This window comes from Propithecus coquereli, unplaced genomic scaffold, assembly GCF_000956105.1.
Source record: "Propithecus coquereli isolate 6110/MARCELLA unplaced genomic scaffold, Pcoq_1.0 Scaffold399, whole genome shotgun sequence".
NCBI classification, from domain to species: Eukaryota; Metazoa; Chordata; class Mammalia; order Primates; family Indriidae; genus Propithecus; species Propithecus coquereli.
Genome location: NW_012149718.1, coordinates 1,482,508 through 1,496,571, shown reverse-complemented (window position 1 = coordinate 1,496,571; position 14,064 = coordinate 1,482,508).

Genomic DNA, 14,064 nt, shown 5'->3' with positions numbered 1-14,064 from the left:
GAGGCCGCGCGCTGCGGCTGCGGCTGCGGCTGAGGTGAGGGCGGCGCGGGGCCGCGGCTCGGCGGGCGCGGGCTCCGGACACGCGGCGGCTCCGCGGCGCGGCGTTTATGTAAGCGCGGGCGGGCAGCGGCGGCCCGGCCCCGGCCCGGGTCCCCGGTCCCCGCCTCGTCTGTCCGGCCGGCGTGCTGCGGGGCTGCGGGCCGGGCACGGAGGCTGCGCCCGGGTCCGGCGCCGCGTCTGCCCGCGGTCGGCGCGCGGATGGGGCTGCGCCCTGGACGGTCCCGCGTCCTCCCGGGCGCGCGAGTCCGCGTGGGATGCTCTGCGCCGCGGGGGGACAGCGCTCCCGGGAGGAGGCTGCGCCCCTGGGGAGTGGAGGCTGCGTTTGGGGGAGGGGACACCGTGTCCCGGAGAGGGGAGGCTGCGTTTGGGGAGGGGAGGCTGTGCCCGGGATGAGGCTGCCTCTCGGGGAGGGGAGGCTGTGCCCTGGGGAGGGGACACTGTGTCCGAGATAAGGCTGCCTCTCGGGGAGGGGACACTGTCCCCCGGGAGCGGAGGCTGCCTCTCGGGGAGGGGTCGCTGAGCCCGGAGAGGGCAGACTGCGCGGGACGAGGCTGCGTGCGCCCCGGGGAGGGGAGGCTGCGTCCCCGGGATGGGGCTGCGCCCTGGACGGTCCCGCGTCCCTCCCGAGGGCGCAGTGTCCGCGGGATGCTCTGCGCCGCGGGCGGCCCGGGCGGGGAGGTTCCCGCGGGTGCCGGGCGTGTGCGGCGGTCGGAGCAGTGCGGACCACTTGGGGGCCCGAGGCCACTCTTGACGTGTCCACACAGGGAGTAGGAATGTCACTGCGCGGTGGGTGGGTGTGAGGGAAGGTGTCACATTGGGCAGTGACGCTACAACGTGCCGGGGTTCCTGTTTACATGCCGGAGAACCCAGCCTGCAATGTGTTCCCGGCCAGATTTTCATGTCGGAGACCCGCACCGGGTGTTTGGTTCCCAGTTAATATTTTTAGCCTGCAGGTTTTGGTGGTTGCTTCTGATACTTCCTTCTTAGGCAAACCATTATTGCGTTCCGTTCTCAAAGTGCAACGAGGAGTGGCTTTATGTCAAACTTGCGTCTTTACTCTCAGTGCGGTAATTAAGATGATCAAAGTATAGTTTTTATTGGGAATAAAAATATGTATTTAGTCCTCTTTGTTACCTCTTCAATTTACCGCTATGTTTTATTCCTTTGAAAGGTGCCACCCAGAGCTGCATTTTCCAAAACACTGGGTCGTCTTAAGAGCAGTTCCTAGGAGATATAAAAGCTAATTGTCTTTTGATTACCAGCCTTTCTTCGGGGCTGAAACTACTTTACCCTTTTTGCTTCCTGAGGGTTTCCCAGAGGGAAAGGAAGGGGGAAAACAAAAAAGGGAAAAGGTTGGCTAACGCAGTTCCTTCTTAGGCGAGCGAGGGTGAACTGCCCCTCAGTGCAGGCTTCCTCCGGAGTCCAGGATCCCTGTGCACAGACACCCACCAGGGCTTGATAAATATTCGATGAGACACGCCGAGCTGGGTGCTGTGATCCTGCCCCGGTGGAGAGGATGTCCTCACACCGGCTTTGAAAGGAATGCGTTGTCTGTGAGTAATGCCCTGTTAGACGTCTGAGGGTTCCTGAGACTGGGTGTATTCAGCTACAGCTACATCGAATTTGAAGCCGTAGTTGGAAGGGAAAAAAGGAGGCCTTTCTGCAGGGGCAGTGGTGGAGAGAGAACTGGTCCGCCCCGAGAAATTGGTGCCGTGTGTCTCTGGTGCGACGCCCTCATGCAGTTGTCCCTGGGCTGCCAAGGGAGGAGGATTAGCTGCGAAGTGATAACATCACCCACAAAGAACATCTTCCCTCGTAGGCTAACTACTTCTTTGTGAATTTATGTGTTGTAAAGCATTTGGACTGCTTTTAGATTTTTGGCATAAGAAAAATTTTAAACTTCTATTTGTCCAGTGAATGCATAAAACAAACTTAATCCCTTTGACAGATGCCTGCGTATGGCCCACTAGGTGCTGGCCGTCCCTGTTTTAGGCCCTGGGAGATACAGTGCAAAGCAAGATAGGTAGAGTTAAAAACTGCTCCTGGCAATTTATTTTATTAATCACTTTTATAGCATTGAATTTAAAAAATAAAATTTATAATTTTAGTTATGAAATTATAACATTTTTATTTATAGATTTGAAAAGATGAGCATGCACACGGTACATTCAAAAAGTACATTCTACTCCACCCAGCCCCTCGGCTCTCTGCAACGGCTGCCACCGGTTGTGTGTTGTCCCAGCGGTAGTCAAGATATGAACACAGGTGTATATATGTTTTGATGTGGTTTTAAATATTACCTATAACAAACGGTGCTTCAGTGGATATTCTTATATGTAAGTACAAGCAAACCTACTAATTATTTTTTATTGACTATCAAAATTCATTAGCTGTTAGTTTTATTTAAGAACTGGGTTTTATTCCCTTGAATGCTGTGATTAGCTTTATAAGTACTTAGGACCAAAGAATGTAATTTAAATAGGTGGGAGGTAGTTATGCTTTGGAGAGTAATAGGTGAGGTTATGCATTTATCAGCCAATAAAAAAACTTAAGAAAAATTATCAAGCTTAGTGGGCAACCAGAAAGCTCAGAGAGGTCCAGTTGTATTAGAAAACTTGATGGTTTTCTGTGTCAATTTTCTAAAATAGGAATTTTTAAATCTGTAATTTGGTGTGATGGAAATGGTGATGTATTTAAAAACCTATTATTTAATGTGTTCATAATATGTGAGATAGGAAAAGCAACTAGGAAATTTAAAATTGTACATTGAAGTCATTAAGATTTCTTCCTTACTCCTTGAGTGACTTCTCTTCCCACCGTTACAACTTTTTATTTGGAGTATGGTCAGGAGAAGCACAGTGGCCAGCAGAGGTCTTCACGCTGCCTTCCATCTGCAGTTCTGCTTGCTGGAGCTGGGCTAGGACCATCAATGCTGAATTACTACCACATGTTTTGCAGTGATCAGCACTGCCTGCTGCTCTTCTCCACCCATAGGCTTGTAAGGTGTTCTAGGAGTATACAAAGAAAAATGACTTTGGTTTTAGGTTTAACGTCTTTGCGATGGATTTCAAATTGAGATGGAGCAGGAAGGGGGATGAAAGTAGCTCAGAGATGCCTGGTACTTTTATTGGAAGTATGGTGAAACGGGAGCTCTGCTTGCTTTTAGGTTGATCATTTCTGAACCTGGTTTTGTTTAATTCATGCTTTGGTCCTACAGGTATTTACCAGGTGAATCCTGGAGCCAGGTGCTGTTCTAGGTGCGGAGACACGGGCTGGTTCCTGTGCTGGTTCCTGTCCTGGCGGGGTTCATGTCACAGGGGGATGAGGAGAACAAGCACCTAGTGTCCTAATTGCTGTGAAGGGCACGTGAGGTCGGGTCGGTGGGAAGAGGTCGGATAGGTGGGCAGGCGGGAACTCTGGAGAAAAAGCCGGGAGCCCCAGGCTTCCTTGTCGCCTGCTGGTCATACCAGGGAGGCCGTTGTGGCAGAGAGGGCACGAGAGTGGCAGGGCGTGAGACTGCAGAGGTGGAGGGCTGCATCTTGGCAGAGCACAGGCTGTGGTGAGGTCAGACTTTAAGTGTGATGGGAAGCCTTGTGAAGTCAGTCTGTCCTTCCCAACTTCCTCCTTCCCTCTTTCCTTCCTTCCTTTTTAAATCGATTTTAGAGAGTTTTGAACAAGGGGATGACATAATCAGATTTGTCTTTTAAAAAAAATCACTCTGGCTGTTGGGTTCTTAGGAGTTTGTGATGTGCCAGGCTGTTCTAAGAGCTTTATGTATATTAATTCATTTAATTCTTATGACGGTCCAAAAGGTAAGCATTATTACTATCATTCTCTTGGTACAGGTGGGGAAACCTAGGCACAGAATGGTTAAGTGATTTGCCCAAGGTCACACAGTAAGTGGCAGTGGCAGCATGTGCCCTCAGCCCCTCTCTGTATCGGTGTTCTTCCCATCTAAGGGCTGCAGGCAGGAGTGCGGCAGCAGGGAGATCTAGAGGTTCTGGGGAAGCCAGGTGACCCTGCCAGTGCCGTGGACCAGGCTCCAGGTGGTGAGATGGGATTCGGCTGACTGTGTTTCAGCAAGTGTGACATGCTGTCATTTGTAAGCTGCAACATCATTTTGTGTACTGCTAACAAAGGGAAAGTGTTGCCAATTAGACTATGACAACAGCGCTTTCTTATCCCTTCATTTATACTCATTGAAAGAGCTTAGACTTTAAGCATAGACTTTTAAAATCCTATCATTCTTGTGCTTTCATAAAAAGGAAAATATAAGTGAAATAAAATAAAGTAATTCTAAAATTTAGAGCCTGATTCTTCCACATCAGCTTTTGACTTGGTGTTGAGGCCATGTTTGTGCCATTTATGAGACGGGGAAGTCTGGGAAGAGAAGTGTCCGGGGTGGAAATTAGGAGGTGGGATTTGGGCATGCGGAGCTTGAAAGGTGGAAGGCGGTGAGCTCTGCGCTTACACCCTCTGTGCTTACACCCTCTGCGCTTACACCCTCTGCGCTTACACCCGCGGGCGGCCCTGGAGGGTGGGGTCCTGGTGCCAGCACTCACTGGGTGATCCTGAGCAAGCTGTCTGATCTTCCTGTGCTTCGGTTTCTCCTCCGTAAATTAGGAAGAGTAAAAGAAGTTGGCTCACAGGGTTGTTGAGTTGATAAACCGGGCTAATGTAAAGTGCCTAAAATAGTACCTGACTAGCAGAATTTAAGAGGGTTTACTTTGCTTATTATTTTTATGATTAGTCATCTGAGTGGAGAGGTTTGGATATGGATGGAAATTCAAGGTCGTGTACAAGAAGTTGGGGCCAGATATGTAAATTTGAGGGTTATTTGCATATTGCTGGTATTTGAGACCATAGGCTGGGCAGTGGGTGTGGACACGGAGAGCAGGTGAGGACTGACCCGGGGGCTTTTGGCGAGGGGCGCACGTGAGGAGAGAGGGAGGGTCTAGCAACGCCATCGCAAAGGGGTCTGCTGAAGAAGGAAGAAACCGGGGCCTGGTGGCCTGGAGTGAAGTCACGGGGAGTCTGTTCCTTCTTGTTCTCGGTGGGCTGGAGAGTCGGTCTCCCATTGGCTTTGATAAGGTCAGCGACCTTGGTGGTTTCTGGAGTGGTGGGAGAGAAGAGGAGTGGAGAGAGGGGGCCGGGGACCTGACATGTGGACGACTCTTTGGGGAGTTTTGTTAAAAGGGGAGCAGTCGTGCGCCAGTGTCTGGAGGGGACAGGAGCTCAGGGAGGTTTTCCCTTGTATTTTTAAGGGGAGTGGTGGTGGCGTGTCTGTGAGCTAACAGGAATGATCCAGCAGGGGAGGAGCTTGTAGGATCTGCCAGGAAAGGGGCTAATGGTAGGAGCAGAGTCCTTGAGCAGGTGCGCGGGGAGCAGGACGTCCATCCCTGGGAGGGGCAGGTCTTCTGCGCGTGGAGCCTTGATTCACTCAGGTGTTTTTAAAGACTTGCCACCGTTTCGAAAGGAGGATAGAAAATAAAACACGGCTTTGTCCTCAGTCCAGAAACACTGGGAGTCGTGCCCTGAGACTTAGGGTCCAGCTTCTCACCAGCTTGTGCTGAACATGCCGTGGGGCATCCTTGCAGAAAGATATATGTGGGAATGGAATTTTCCTTTGTGAAAAAATGCACTTTTCTCTAAACGTACTATTAACTTGACTGTAGGTTGGCACATTTATTCACCAAATTCAGTACTACTCAGAGGACTAGAAGACTTGGATCCTGATTTGTTGCTGATCTGTCTTAAAGATCCAGAGGGAAACAGCAGTTTTGCGCTGAAGACGAGCCCCTCCCGCACCCCCAGGGGAGGGCAGATGTTGCTGCTTTGGGCCTCTGTGTGCGAATGTTTATGCTCCACTGGGACAGCTGCATTTGGCTAAACACAGTTCCCTATTAAATTGGTAAATATCTTGCCTCTGTGAGTTTTGATTTGTGTGTTGTTTGTGGTTATTTGACTTTTTTGGGTTTGGAGTTTTGAAGTACCCGTCCTCTCAGTAGTTCAGCCAAGCCGTGAGATGCGGAGGAGCCTTTCTCGACCTCCTTGCGGTCTCTCGTCGCCCGTGCGGTGCAGGGCTAGTTCTCACTGCTCTGGAAGCACTTTCCTCACGCTTTCTCACGGGGCAGGCTCTCCCGAGTGCCTGCTCCGCGTGAGTCATCGTGGAAGGATGCCACGGAGAAGGAGAAGGTCTCTGCCTCTTTGAGCTGACATTCCAGCGGGGGAGACTAAACAGATCACAGAGACAGATACCGTTCCTCAGAATTGCAGTGGGTCTTGATTTAGGGTGGTTCGGTTTAAGATTTTTTTATTTTAGCATGGTACCATTCAATTATTGTTTTTCACTTTCAGTACAGTATTGAATAAATTGCGTGAGATTCAATACTTGATTATAAAATAGGCTTCGTGTTAGATGATTTTGCCCAATGGTAGGCTAATGTAAGTGTTCTGGGCACCTTTAAGGTAGACTGGGCTAAGCTTTGATGTAGGTAGGTTAGGTGTATTAAATGTGTTTTTGGCTTATGATCATGTTTTCAGTGTGTGGGTTTATTGGGATGCAACCCCGTCATCAGTTGAGGACACCCGATCTATCGGCGTGACTGAAGGAAACAGGGCTGAGGTGGACGGCGTCGGAGGGTGGCTCCCACTTGAGGTGTGGTGTTCTGGGAAGGCCTCTCTGAATAGGGGTGTGACACTGAGGCCCCGAGGGAGAGAATGAGCTCATCACCTCAGGACAGGGGGCATGACCTTCTGCGTGGAAGGGACAGCCTGCCGGAGCGCCCGCTCAGTGGCGTGGCCGAGGGCCAGTAGCTGCTGTCCGGTCAGGGCGAGCGCTGAGGCTGCAGAGACGCAGGCCCGGTTGTGTAGACCGTCAGAGCGTTTTCAGCCAGCGAACGGAGGAGTGTGAGGACGAGAACGGGAGGCCCAGGCCGGGGGCTTCTGCCATCATCCGGGGGCGAAGGTGGGGTGCTGAGGAGAGAGAAGGTGTGAGAACTCTCTTGGCGGTGGGGCATTGGTTGGGATAGATGAGGGCGCTGGAGGGTCAGGAGGGCTCTTGGACTCCGATGATGATGACGGTGCTAAGTACCAGGAGGGCGTGCGGTGTGGTCTTCAGTTACGGGCATCATTTTGTATCAGACTCGTCTGACTCTGCAAATCACTATCCCCTGGTATGCAACGTGCAGAATATTTATATGCACAGGCACCCTCTGCTTACGATGAGGTTTGCAACTCGAACGTATCATGAGTCAAAAGACATTTAATACACCCAGCCCTCAGAATTCGAAGCACAGTTTCTACTAAATGTGTATCACTTTCACTCCATCGTAAGCGGAACGTTGCCGGGACTGTCTGTACTTACGTGTGGTCTGTAAAACATAAACAGATACGCACGCTTAAATTTCTGTGAGGTGGAACTGGCCCTTCTTAGGGGTCCTTATGCTTGGGTCGGTCTTTCGTAGCAGGTCTCACTACCCCTGTTTTCAGATCAGTTGATATTAGGAGGCTCGGTGCCTTCCTGGGAGGGCTGGGTAATCTTCAGCCAACGTTTATTAAATAAACTCTTACCCTGCGTCCGACGTGGAGTGACGAGTCTAGTCTAGTGTATTCCTCATGATGCTAGCAGATGACTGCTGTGAGAAACTGTCTTCACCCCTCAGGTGGGATGACCCGGCCTGGCTCACCTGAGCAGCCTCGGAACAGAGCTCCTTTCTTCTGCTCTGGTTTCCGTCAGTCCTTGGCTGGCCAGATCCAAGCCTTCAGGCGTAGGACGGATCACGTCACTCTGCTCACAGCCCTGCCGTTGCCTCCCTCACAGAGCCCTTCCCGCAGCCTCCTCGCCTGCTGTCCCTTCCTGCACCTGGGCCCCAGCTCCAGCCGTCTCAGGGGTGTGTGGCAGCCCTCACTTCCCTCCTCGCCCACTGTGTGCCCTGCTCGCCCTTCTGCTCCTTCCTGCCGTCCGTACCCTCCTCTCCTCCCTCCCGCGCAGGCCGCCTGGCCGGGATGGAAGCCTCAGGAGGGCAGCGTGTTGCTTGGCGTCTGTCCCGAGGGCTCAGAATGGTGCCTGGCAGGCAGTGGGCACTCATACATGTTTGCTGGACGAGTGAATAACTTCTTCTTACTTTTCCTGTAGGTAGTAAGCGGCAGAACCTGAACTGAGTAAGCGTGTCTGCCCCCGAAGATGTGTGCGTTCTCTGCCTCGCCTCGCTGCCCCCGTGTCCTGTTGTGCTTGCTGAATCAGTGTAGATTTATGCCCCATATGTCTGTGTTATCTCCAGACTTCCACGCTTTTCTTTGTAGACTAGAAACATTTGCAAAACGTTCAAAATTGTTACAAAACCATAAAGTGCAACATAGTAAATTAATCCATTGAAAACAAGGAATCCACGTCCTAAAAAAAATTGCTCTGTCCCGCTAATATCCTTTTAACCCCTTTGGGATAAGGTGTAGTTGAAATGCATTCTCTAAAGTAATGACGATGTCTGTTATAGTTGGAGAAGTAACAGTTATAACTACATCTTGACAAAAATGAAAATACTCTGGATAATTCTGGAAGGTTTCAGGAAAAAGCCAAATAAAATGAAAATATATTTTATTTAGCTGTGGAAGCTTAAAGGAATTAAAAATTGGATAAAGTGTGGCTTATAAGCTGTTTGGTACAGGAGCAAGCAAGAGAATGTACCAGAACTTGGGAAGTTGGAGATTTAATCCCAGCCCTGCCTGTGAACCAGATGGTCTGTTCACTTTGCGTCTCTGCCGCAGGTTCCTTGAATGTGAAATGAGAGTGGTCGAGTCGGTGGTTTCCAAGCTTCATTCAGTTTCTAGAAGACTGTTGTAAGTATGAGTAAAATAATAAGTTCTAAGTGTTTCAAGGGTTATTCATTCAGATGTCCAGCAAATATTCACTGTAGGATGTGTGTGTAGTCTTGTCCAGCAGTAGGCGACGCTGCTCCATGTCACGTCACGGCTGCCGAGATCCAGGCCAGGCGGGCGCTTGGCTCAGGGTCCTGTCCCTTCTCTCTCAACACAGTCACTCTGTTCAACGAGGGGAGGTGTAGCAAGGGGGTGGGCCTTGGGGTTGAGCTGGGAGGCAGGGTCTGGGGAGGGAGAGTCATGGATCCCGATTCTGTGAGAAAACCTGAGCCTCTCGGGGGCTAGAGGGGACCCTTGTCTCCTTCGTCTTAGTCTTAGGGGACCAGACAGTGTTAGTTGTCTTGAATTAAATTGAGCAGGGATTGTTTTTCAGTGCTGTAAGTCTAGAGTGTATCATAAATAGCTAAAGACAATTCAGTAGTAGTTAATACTTAATTAACTCCCACGTTTAAAATTATAAAGTTAGAAATAGAAGTTGTTAACGTACGTATCAGTCTGGCTGGAGAGTAAGTTCGAAAGTTGTATTATATTCCTGTGTCTTTACTTAATGGGCAGTGCACATTAACCCACTTTCTTTTCTTTTTTGTTTAGTAACAGCAGGGCCCAAGTTCTCTAATCCACCAAGTGAAAGGAATTTATTCAAGGATATAAAGTAGCTTCTTATAATCTCTGTGAGGCTCTGGGGTCAGGCAGGACAGCTGGTTACCCTGCGGGGCCACGTGCACAGAACATGGGTTCCTGGGTGTGCTGGTGCAGCAGCTGCTGCCTTCTAAAGCCCAGGGTTTGCCTGTCTCGTGGTCTTCCCCGTAGGTTCTGCCAGGTACCTGCTTTCTCAGATTTCTCTTTTGAGGTGAGGTTTTGTGTGGGTGCATCCGATTGGCAGGGTCTGTCGCTTATGTGTACCCCGGCTGTGTGAGACCGAGAAATGGAATTCTGGCTTCTGACTTAGGGAGAGGGTCCTCATCCCAGGGGGATGTCCGCACATAGAGAAAAGGGGTTTAAAAGATGCTGGGTGTGACCCCTGACCACTGCATGAAGAATGACGGAAAACTCTTGGTGTTAATCTACGCATTTCGCTTGGCCTGGGCCTACGCATAGCAGCCTGGGGTCCATCTAAACGGAGGGGTAGTTTCTAGAGACTGATGTGCTCGGGCCACAGTTCAGATAGCAGTGATTCGACTGTTTGTATCCACTCCACTCTAGATGTGAATGAAATGAGTCACATCAAATGCATATTTATTACTCTTGATCATTCTGAATTTGATTCCTTTGCAGAATAGATAGCTACCCCAAACAGCTGTGAAGCAGAATTATTCTTGAGTTGAATTTATCATCTTTGCATTAGATTTTACAGTTTGCTTTTGTGGCATGCTTGAGAGCATTATCCTTTCTTAATACACTGAAACTTTATTGAACTGCTATCTAAACTTTTAAAGATCCTCATGTAATAAATTTTTGATTAACAGTTCCAAGAAAGTAGTGGCAAAAGCAGTAAACAAGGAATAATTATTTTCTGCAGATAGAAGCTGGTTTGGGGAGTTGAGGCTGAAAAATCTTAATTCAAAAAACAAGGAATTCAAAGGAATGAATCATAGGATTTCAGAGCTACAACAATTTGGGATAAGCGAGTTCAGCCTAAATTTTGCCATCACTGAGACCCTGTGGGGGAAAAAATCACTTGCGTAATGTCTCAGGTGGTTTTTAGAAGCGATCAGAGGAAAACCCTGTCTCGAGCCTGCTCATGCACTGTCCTGCACGTGTGCTCGGAGTTGCCCATGAACAGAGCGGGTTAAACTGACATCTTCCGACTTCTGCTCTAGGATTTCTTCTCCTATGTTTTTGGTGTCACATAGTAGATGATTTTCACCCACATGCAGGCGAATGAGTGGCATATTTGATCATTTCATAGTGAAGCTTTCTGTTCTTTAATTTTATCCCTCTAATGAAACTGAGGGAATCGATTATATTTACACGGAAAAGGCTGGCGTGGCATAAACCTCTGCAGGCTGGTGCGGAGCACGTGCCTCTCCCGCGGGACCCACTCAGGCTCCTGCCTAGCGCAGCCCGAGTCCTCCCTCACGACTCAGCTGCAGCCGCACCTCCGGCGGGGCACAGGCCGGAGGAGAAGTGCCTGACGGACTTTAGTTCTGTTTATCCCTGGAAGCCCTTCCTGCAGGACAGGGAGTTGTTTTTTTTCCTTTTCATGGACAGTGATTTTGAGCTGCGCTGTAGACTGGACAAGGTGCGCTGGGATTCACCAGACGCTGCTGGCGGTGGGTGAAGCTGGGACCGGGCGGTGCGGCGTGGGCATGAGGCCTGCCATATGCCTCTTCACACTGCATCGAAGAATGGACCCAGTGTTTCTCCAGGCCTGTTGATTGTTGAAGAAAATGCTGCAGATTGCACGTGTGATCAGATTATGGTTTGAGCGGTCATCTTTTAGGGTGCTGGGGGGGGGACGTGGGCAGATAGTAAAAGGAAAGGTGTTCTAAGGAGGTTTTGTTTTCTTATGCTTTAAACAGCTGCTGTGAAATTCACCCTCTGTAAGTGGACAATTCGTTGATTTTCTTGAATGTCTGAGTCGTGCAGCCATCACCATAGTCTGGGTTCAGGACACTTCTGTCACCCCACGATGTCCCTCGCCTGTTGCCCGGTTGGTTCCCAGCCCTGGCCCCAGGCAACCGCTGAGGCAACCTACATTCTGTAAATTGCCTTTCTGGACATTTCCTGTAAGTGAGTTCGTGCTCTGTGTAGCCTTTTGCATCTGTCATCTTTCACTTACCGTGTTTTTCAGGTTCACGTGTGCCTCAGAACGTGTCAGGAATTTGCTCCTTTGAGCTGCCTCATAGCAATCCGTTGTGTGGATGTCGCCATCTCGTTTATTCCTCACCAGTGACGGACTTGAGTTGTTCCCACTTCTTGACTATCACGAGTAATGCTTCTCCAAACATTAGCAAGCACATCTTTGTGTAGACATGTATTTTTATTTCTCTTAGGTAAATTCCCGGGGGTTCGTAGGAGCTTAGCGATGGGGTTGAAGACAGACATTTGTTTGGTATCGCTAGTGTTAGTGGAGTCCGTTTGCTTGGTTCCAGGTGGCTTGCTCTTGAAGTCTGTCTCTGATGTGCTTGGAGCCTGCCTTGTGTGAACCCGCTCCATCCAAGGTGAGGTGTCACGGTTATAGTGTCGCGCAGACACTGCCGTGGTTTCTCAAGGTGACCGCACTGTCACGTCCTCAGCAGATGAACTCTTTCCCAGTGTCTGATTCCCCCATCAGAGAGGAAATCAATGAAGTACCACTGGGCATGTTAAGAACCACATTCAACCTACAGAACCACGTACACACTTACCTTTTACCCAGCAATTCCACTTCTAGGAATCTGCCCTGAAGATACAACTGCAACCGTTCGAAACTACATATGGAATAACCTAAGCATCCACATGCAGGAGAGGGCTGAACGGACCGTGGCACGTCCACACTGCAGAGTCCTCCACGGAGCCGAGGATGAGCTCTGTGGATCGGGTCGAGGTGCGTCCAGGACACGCTGGACGGGAGCAAGGCGGGTGCCAGAGGACATCTGGTGTGCCACCCTTCATGTGAGACGAGGGAGATGAAGGAGAACACGTGCTCTCTGCACGCCTGCGCAGAGGAGATGCAGGAGGCATGATCCATGTGGGAAGGAGATTGGTCACCATGCGGGTGGGCATGGGGGAGAGGCGTGGACTGGGCTGTGGGGACAGGGACGCAGGGGCACAGGACTTCTCTGGGGACACCCTTTAGTGCAGCCCAACTCCTGGAACCACAGCAGTATTTCACATACCCCCCATAGAAAATTAACATCAGTGAGGATGCAGGGGACCCACAGTGGAATCAGGCAGAAACACACACGTCGCACCACAGTGCAAACAGAGCCACAGCAAAGGGGGCGGGGAAGGAGCATGTTGGCCTTATTTGGGGAAATACGTTGACTGGATTCTGTGAGGCTGAAGACAGAAAGGACTCTACACGTACTGTGCTCACAGGGTTAAGGGTTAGCAGTGGGAAACACCTGTGTGCGGGGGATGGGGCAGGTAGGCAGGTTCCAGTGGCCAGTGGAGCAGGGCTCTGCCCCAGCGGAAGTACAGGTAAGGGAAGGAGGGCGGTCGGGGGAGCCGCGCTGTTGGGTTGGAATCTGTGGTCTTTAACGTATGCATGTACAGATGGGCTGAGAAGTAGGGTGTGTGCCTGTGCATGGGTTCCTGCGTGTCTCCTGGCTTCATCCTTTGGGACAGCTGCAGGCAGTGTCTCCCAGCGACAGTGAGCACACGTAAATGTTGACATCATTCGCCAGTGAAGATAAGCAGGCTCCTTGGAGAAGATGAGCCTGGGACCCCTGGGGGTGCCAGAAAGTAAGGACGTGCTCAGAAAGAATGGGGCACATTGCCAGGGCACAGGAGCCGACCTGAGGGAGCTCCGATGGCCGCAGCAGGGTCGGTTCGAGCAGGGAAATAAGTAACGACAGCGTGGGCTGGTGGTGCGTGGAATAAAATACATACCCACCACTCCTGCGGACACGAGTGAATAACTGAATAGATCAGTAAATACGTAAGGGAGAGGGGGCAGCTCTTCCTGACAGCAGAGTTCCAGTTAATCAGTGTAGGAGGAAAGAAGAAATCGAAAACCACCTTCAAGCAAACACCGTGGAAATAGTTACTTGAGGTGAGTTCCACGGACAGATGCTAAGATGAGTGGGCAAAAGTTTGAAGAGAAACAGTGTATTTGCCTAGTTGCAAAGTATGTCTGCCCCAAGTTAGTTATTTATTAACAGGGGAAAAATAGTAACTTTAGAGTGGAGAAAACCAGCAGACACCGCCTCAGCCAGGAGATGAAGGTTAACGTTACCTGCGCTGAGACAAGCTGCAGTGTCTACTCCTGGGTGCGCCGTGGGCACGATGCACCATCGCCATCTGATGAGGAGGAAACACGACACACTCCAGGATGGGGACACGCTGCAAAATGCTTGGCCAGCGCTCAGGCATCCAGGTCATGACAAACGAGGGGAGAGACTGAGGGTTGGTGTCAGCCTGGAGAAGACTGAGGAGGCAGGAGGACCGGATGCGACGTGGGGTTCTGGATGGGATCGGGGC